Here is a 6,728-nt window from a genome sequence, read left to right as displayed (position 1 = left end):
ACTCTAATAATTCATCATAGTGAATTGATGAGTTTTTGGGAGAATAGTAAATGGGTTTAGTAAAGAGAATTACACGAACTATAGTAGGGTTTTGAATTGTTGACTTGAGATTGTTATAATGATATGGGTGATGGAGAATGATGTTAATTACATCTAATTGAGATTGTAGAATCACCTAGAAATAATAGAATGGGAATTGGGTGAAGTATGTAGAATCACCTAGAAATAATAGAATGGGAATTGGGTGAAGAAACACCATTAGTGGAGATTGTGGAGCTTTATGCCCCACTAAGTGTTTGATAAAATGCTTAGATAACCAAAGCATGAATATTATTGCTAATATAAAATCCCTTTAACTTGTGTTGATATAGATCAAAGTTGAAAGGGTTGACGAACATTGTATTACGCTCCAAGGCTGGAATTAAGGTATGTGAGGCTGACTATCTACGTTAGGGAATATTCATGATTCTCCCTAGGGGTGTTCATGGTTAGGTTTGGATCGGTTATTGATTAAAACCATAACCAAATCAATTTAGTCAGTTTTTAAATGTCTAAAATCATAACCAAACCAAATAAAATATTAACCACTGGTTTGGTTATTGTCGGTTTGGTTTGGTTTGGTTCGATTTTTCGGTTTATGACTAACAGTCATGAGACTTATCAATAAAACATTAAAAAGTTGAAAAAGACATGTCATTTTTTGGTTCAAATGATAACTTTTATTTATAGTTTAAGGTGGAATATACATCACAAAAATATTTTCACTATTAGTGATAGTGTAGTACTCAAGTTATCCAAAGTTGCTAAACTATTCCATATAGAGCTAAAAACAAACTTAGTAGTGGCTGCACCATTTTTGTCATCTTAATACACATAACTGGAAATAAAGTAGAGCATAGGAGCTTTTAGTTGTTGTTACAAACATATATATTAATTAAACATAAAGACTACCTAAAATTAAAATAAATTATATGAAATAAAAAAAAATTGTGTAATGATCCCAAACTTTAAGGCAGTACTTGCATTTTGCCCTTAGTTCTCCCATTTTATTAAAAATAAATTGTGTAATGATCCCAATCTTCAGATGTTTTTCTATCGTTATCCCCAAGGCTAGGGTCTCGACTACAAGGAGTTGTTCTTTTCTGTTTTTTAGGAGGATTACCCACGGAAGAAGTATTAGAGCATTACCATGTGCTTGAGTTGCAGCAAATGCTGATGTTACTGAAGTATATTCTATAGGAACCTCCAAATCTACAACCTCTGTCCTTTTCATATGAAAAATATTAGAAGTTTAGGACTCATTCAGACAAGAAAAAATAAAGGCATAAATTCGAAAAAAAAAAACAAACTAAAATCAAATGGCTGACAAAGAAAGGCTAAAAATTTAAGTTAAAGACATTAGACTATAACGTGAGCTTCTGTTAGTAGGTTTACACTTAACACTTAAAGAGTTAAAAGACTTAAAGAAATGGGCTTGGACATATTCTTAAAAACATGGGCCTTAAACAATCATGTGAAATAAGTAAACCAAAAATCAAATTAATGATTAAAAGGTATAAAATATTTATAATTATTTATGAAAAATTATATTATACATATAAATAATTATAAAATTTATGTATATAATTTATCGGTTTGGTTCGGTTATTTATTCAGTTATTTTTTAATAGAACCATAACCAAACCAGATATTATCGGTTTTTAAAATTTAAAATCAAATCAAACCAAACCAAATGTCAGTTTTTTTATTCGGTTTGGTTAAATTTTCGGCTTGGTTTTGATTTTAACCAAAACCGTGAACAGCCCTACTACGCCTCATTCTTCATACTTGTCAGCCATTTGACTCAGAATATAGTTTAGCCCTAGTTCATGATATGATATAGAACTGTTATCTTCTAGGGTTGCAGTTACAGAATTCGTTCATGGTTGTCAATTTCAACATCATGAACTCAGCACGTAATCATTATAGTCTTATGCATTGTTATCACATGAGTCTCAGTCAGTGTATAACCTGTTATTTGCATGAGTCCCATAATCAGAAACAGTTATCATGCTATCAGCTATAGCCAGTCTCAGTCTTGTAAATTGTTAATGTTGAACACGTGTATCTGTATTTTTGGGCCATAGGCCACAATTTATGCATACGTATTGCTTGGGCCTGAGGCCACAGTTTTTGTGCACATTATTTGGGCCCTAGGCCACAGTTATATTTACAGTTTTACAGGTGATCCTTCATCCAGAACAGGGAGTACTTCAGCTTCTTGCTTTCCTGTTTACTTCAGTTTTAGTTTCAGTTCCAATGTTTTATTGCTTCAATTGCTTTACATACCAGTACAATTCAAATGTACTGATGTCCCTTTTTATTGCTTAGGGGACTGCATCTCGCGATGCAGGTAACGACATACAGGTTAACGATCCAGCTACTTAAGAGTGTTCGTATCAGCTACTGTGGTGAGCCCTAGTTTCCTTCGGGGTGATATCAGTCATGCAGTTCTCACAGCTTTCTAGACAATTACCTTTTTGTATTCATTAGAGGCTTCATAGACACAGTTCAGACAGTCAGATATTTGTTATGTTATCCTTGTAGACAGTTATACTCAGTCGTTCAGTTGTTTTGGTTTAGCCATGTTGGCTACTGTCAGATATGTTCAGATTGTCTAAGTATTTCCGCATTATGACATTTCAGTCCGACGTATAGTTAATCAGCATGTGTTAGTTTTATTTTATAAATTAGTTATGTTTTGGTATCACATGTTGATTCAGCCAGTCAGTTGGTTCGCTCGTGTTATACCCCGAATTTTTATACATTGGATTATTCGTAAGCTAATCGACATAAGTTTAAGGACGATATTATTCTTGGGATATGAGGCAAGGACTTTTAATTCCCGATTTTAACTAGTACACGATTTGTTTATAAAATTCAATTAGTGTAGAAATATTAGTGGAGATTGGGGATTAATTAACCATGATTAGATTACTAAGTGGGGATTAATGATTAATTAAGTGTATTAAATGTACCCCACTACAACATGGCCAAATCTGATTGGTCCATGCCATAGTGGGACATGTGTCAACATGGTGGGACACGTGTCATTGTGGTGGACACGTTTCACCTCATGAGGCAGCATATAAAGTCACAAATTGATGACTAATTCATCATTTTGCATTCCATTTTCAATTCAACAAAGTGAACCAGAGAGAGAGAGAGAGAGCTACGACCATGGCTATGGCATAGCTTCATGAAGCTCACGGCCAGCCATGGCAGCCACCTAGTGAAGCTCACGGCCATCTCCTGCCCCAACCTTCTACACAATTGAGTTGATGAATTTCAAGTCCAATTAGAGGAGAAAAATAAAGAAGCTCACGGCCATGGTTGATCTTAGCCGAGCTTAAGGTCTTCATGGAAAGAGATTGAATTTCTAAGACATCTTAGATATTAAAGGTGATTATCAACGTTAAGGAGCCAAGCTTGTTAAGGTAAGATTTAATTCTCTCTAACATGTTTTAGAAGTGGTTTGAACTTTGTATAAATTGGCAAATGTGGAATTGAATGTAAAGAATTGTGTGTGTCGATGCTAAGCTGTTGTTTAGGGGCCGTGTGGGGGCAGCTCTAACTTAAAAATGATAAATTAATTTTGATGTTGTTGTCGTTATGGTTGTCATTGATCGTGTGATGAAGGTGAAAGAATTTGATTCTTAAGGTTACAATTGTATTGTATTCGAGAATGATTTGGTATGTGGAAAGGAATGGAAATATAGTTATAAGTGGGTATACGTGTTGTTGTTCTTGTGAAATTGGAGGACTAAGTATAGTCAAGGCTGTTGTTGTGTTGTTGTTAATGTGAATCACTAATTGATAAGAAAGAAACGTATAAAATATCGTATGTGAAACGTATGTGGGCAGTTTTGGAGTATCCTCGGATCTTGCTTCGACTAGTTCATAATGCGATAACTTAGACGTGCTTTGGTTGTTGCTATGTTGGTTGTCGTATAGTTGGCCTAAATGTAAGGAAATTGAGCGATATAGGGGAAGTCCTGCCCAATTGTTTAGAAATGAGTTACTAACGTTAAACTATGTTTTATGTCTTTCCGTAACTTAACCATAGTCTTGACGTCTTATATAGGTTGAGGCACTTCGGGCGGCGTATATGTATTGTATCACGGATTAAGTGCCAAAGGTATGTAAAGCTAACCCTTCTTTCTTTTTGGCATGATCTTTATGAAACTAACAGACGACGTATATATGACTCCAAAGAAGCTCCTATTCTTAGAGACACTAGGATGGCTAATGTTCTTGATTCCCAGAACATATTTTATTATGTCTCGATACGTGTCTATGATTCCAGCCGTCCTATTTTGATATAATCCATAGTGACATTCGAAGGATATTTGATATGACTATTGTCTTGATTTTCAAATGATGGTTCATTTTGATTATTCTATTGAGTCTCAGATACGATTTAGTTTACATATGGTTGCTTACTACTCTACTCGTGTATGCCTCAATATATTTTTCACTGAGTCCCGGGCCAGGATACGTTTTCGTGCACAGTTTCACTGCATTGTTCACCGCGTCCCTCACTAGAGGGCCGGGATACGGTATATATATATATATGATGTGATGATGTGATGATGTGATGATATGATGATATGATAATGTGATTGTGGAGCCAAGGATGGTATGTGATGACTTTATTCACCGAGTCCCATGGTGGGCCGGATATGATATATGACATTGATATGCATGTTTTACATTTTATAAGGCAAGTGTATTGGTATTTCGAAAGTCATACTTGTCTCCTGTAATTTCTATTTCAGTCATGATCCTCCTTATTGTGTTTCATGCTTTATATACTCAGTACATATCTAGTACTGACCCCCTTTCTTCGGGGGGGCTGTGTTTCGTGCCCGCGGGTACAGATACTCGATTTGGTGATCCTCCAGCTTAGGATTTCCACTCAGCTATCTTGGAGAGCTCCATTGTTCCGGAGCCTAGACTTTTGGTACATATCTATTGATGTATATATATATATATATATATATATATATATATATATATATATATATATATATATATATATATATATATATATATATATATATATATATATATATATATATATATGTTTATCCAGGGGTACGACGGGGCTCTGTCCCGTCATATTTCACTATCGATACTCTTAGAGGTCTGTAGACATATGTGTGGGTGGTGTATAAGTTTGTTCAGCTGTGTCTACATGATGTGCTACGGATATGTTCGTCTGTAATGGCAGCCTTGTCGGCTTGTGTATCATTATATGTTTTCCTTAGTTGTGACTCCTTAGGAGACAGGTTATCTGGATATATACATATGATGACGTTATGAACCTTTGGAGTTCTTTTGCAAGTTTCCATATTGTTCATAGATTCAGTTTGACTATATCTAACAGGTTTATATGTAATTGTCCAGCTCGGGCACTAGTCATGGCCCATGGGGTTGGGTCGTGACAAAAGTGGTATCAGAGCAGTTCATCCTCGGAGTGTCTACTGGCCGTGTCTAGTAGAGTCTTGTTTATCGGTGTGTTGTGCACCACATCTATAAACAGGAAGCTACAGGACATTTAGGATGTTACATTTCTTTCATATCTAAGATCGTGCGATAGAGCCTAGCCATAGGAAATGAAATTCCTTATACTAACCCTTGATTTCAGCTGAAGAACGGCATCAACAGAAGAAAGTGACTGATGATATTGGAGGTTACAAAGTACACAGGTAAGTAACGATGCGGAAGATGCATGTCAGATAAGGTAAGAATATTAAAGTATGATTGAAATGTAAAGTTGAAGAACGAAAGGCAAGGTAGATAGGAAGGTATAACAGGATAGATCACTAAAGGATCAAGTACGTCTCGAGGTGTGATATATGAGGTAAGTTTCGACATCTTTATAGTTGAAGAATGAAAGGCAAGGTAGATAGGAAGGTATAATAGGACAGATCACTAAAGGATCAAGTACATCTCGAGGTGTGATATATGAGGTAAGTTTCGACATCTTTATACTTTTAATTGAGATTGGGAGCCCTGTGTGGCTATGATATGATATAATATATACGTATATATGTTGGCCCTGTGAGGCATTGTTAGTATTTTCTGCGTGCAGGTTTTGGGATAGTAAGAAATACAGAGAAAACTCTACCAAAATTTTCCTAGAAATAAAAAGAGGATGAGATATAAGTTCGTAAAAAGTCTTGAAGGGTCATGTCAACAGCAATGATAAGATTTGACTAAGTTGCAAGTACGTCTGACTTCGAGAAATAAAGTTAACGGTTGAATTGATAGTAATAGTAATTATGAGGTCGATATCGATATGGTAAATTTATCATGTTGGATTAGAGTTTTAAGAGATACCCTCCATGTCATCCGTAAGAGGCATCATTCTTATTCGGGAAATTTTATTGGGAAGAAGCAAATATGAGGAGCAAAGTTTGGAATTCATTTGAACGGACTAGAATACCTTCTAGCCACATTTTACCTTAGAAAAGGCTCATGTTGAAAAGCAAAAAAAAACGTCCACAATTAAGTTCACTTCTATTTGAAGAGTACAAAGCATACAGCAAGTAGTGTATGAATTAAATAGTTCGTTCATGACCCAAGAACAAATCTGAAGGTAAATTATGTGAATCAAGCATTAGAAGTCCCGTGGTGCTTGTCGGATTCTAGTTCTTCTTCTTGTGGTGGTTTTGGAAGATGCT

The sequence above is a fragment of the Lycium barbarum genome, chromosome 2, assembly GCF_019175385.1.
Source record: "Lycium barbarum isolate Lr01 chromosome 2, ASM1917538v2, whole genome shotgun sequence".
NCBI lineage: Eukaryota > Viridiplantae > Streptophyta > Magnoliopsida > Solanales > Solanaceae > Lycium > Lycium barbarum.
This window is presented reverse-complemented; position numbering follows the sequence as displayed.